Below are 1,808 nucleotides of genomic sequence, written 5' to 3' on the forward strand. Positions count from 1 at the left end.
GGCGCATTGGTATAAATTACTGGATAATGGGGATTCTCTTGAATGGAATGATATTGTGCCCCGGTTTTATTCTAAGTTCTATCCTCCAAGTGAAATTCACAAGGATCGGAATCGCATATATAATTTTTGGCCTCATGATGGAGAGAGTATTGCCCAAGCTTGGGGGAGATTGAAGTCTTTAATGCTCAAATGCCCCATTCATGAGCTTCCTGGTAATGTTATTATTGATAATTTCTATGCAAGACTTTCTTTTCAAGACAAGACCTTGCTGGATACTTCTTGTTCTGGATCATTTACACGCAACAAAGAAGAGTTTAAAAGGGACCTTCTTGATCGGATCCAAGAAAATACTGAAGGTTGGGAGAACGACAAGGATAGAGAATCAGGTATAATTTATGATTATAAATGCATTGAAGCTTTTATGGATACTGATAAATTTCGTAATATGAGTGCTACATATGGTCTTGATTCTCAAGTTGCTGCAAATCTTTATAAAGCTTTTGCATCTCATTATGAATTGCCAAAGAAGAATTTTGATAAGTATCATGAACCGTATAAAGATAAAATTGATTCATCTATTAATAAATGTGTTGTAGTTGAAACTGCTGATCATGTTATTCCTGAAGCTTATATTGAAAAAACTCCTTTCCCTGCTAAAATGAAGGAGTACTGTTATAAATAGTGCGGTTCATAAAAGTGAAAAGAAACCTGTAGAACCTGAAGAACAAATAAAAGTTGAACTCATGTTGCAATAGTTAAAGATCTTGTGACTGAAAATGTGGAGGATGGTCATATTATTTTCTGTGAAGATGCTTCTAATATTGTTTCACATCCTAATAAACCCAAACAAGCTAGTGTTCCTATGCTATCTGTTAGAATTGGTGATCATTGCTATTATGGATTATGTGATATTGGTGCAAGTGTTAGTGCTATTCCTTATGAGCTTTGCACGGAGATTATGCACGAAATTGATTCTTGTGAACTTGAAGATATTGATGTGGTCATTCAGCTGGCTAATAGAGAAACTATTTCTCCAATTGGTATTGTTCGAGATGTGGAAATTTTATGCGGTAAGATTAAATATCCTGCTGACTTTTTGGTACTTGGTTCTGCTGCTAGTGATTATTGTCCTATTATTTTTGGTAGACCTTTTCTAAATACTTGTGGAGCTATTATAGATTGCAAGAAAGAGAAAATTTTGACTAAATTTGCTGGTGAATCTTATGAGTTTAACTTCTCTAAATTTACCAAAACTCCTTATAAAGCTGATTTGCCTAGTGGTGATTTTAAAATGGAACAGTGTGCATCTATTGTTCTTGTTCCTAACAATCCTTTGCAGCAACATTTGGAGGATAGCGAGAGTGAAGTTTTTAGGAAAGAAAGAGATGAGCTTGAGGAAATTTTTCTTCGCCAACCTATTCTCAAGCATGATTTACCGGTGGAAGATTTGGGTACAACACCGCCACCAAAGGAAGATCCTGTTTTTGAATTAAAGCCTTTGCCTGATAATCTTAAATATGCTCATATTGATGATAAGAAAATATATCATGTTATTATTAGTTCTAAGCTTTCAGAGATTGAGGAAGAAAGGTTATTGGAAATATTGAAGAAGCACCGAGGCGCTATTGGCTACACTCTTGATGATTTGAAAGGGATTTCTCCTTCTATTTGCCAACATGCTATTAATATGGAAGATGATGCAAAGCCTGTTGTTGAACATCAGCGTCGTCTAATTCCGAAGATGAAGGAAGTGGTAAGGAATGAGGTATTAAGACTTCTTGAAGCTGGTATTATATATCCTATTGCTG

This window comes from Lolium perenne, chromosome 6 (genome assembly GCF_019359855.2).
Source record: "Lolium perenne isolate Kyuss_39 chromosome 6, Kyuss_2.0, whole genome shotgun sequence".
Classification (NCBI taxonomy): domain Eukaryota; kingdom Viridiplantae; phylum Streptophyta; class Magnoliopsida; order Poales; family Poaceae; genus Lolium; species Lolium perenne.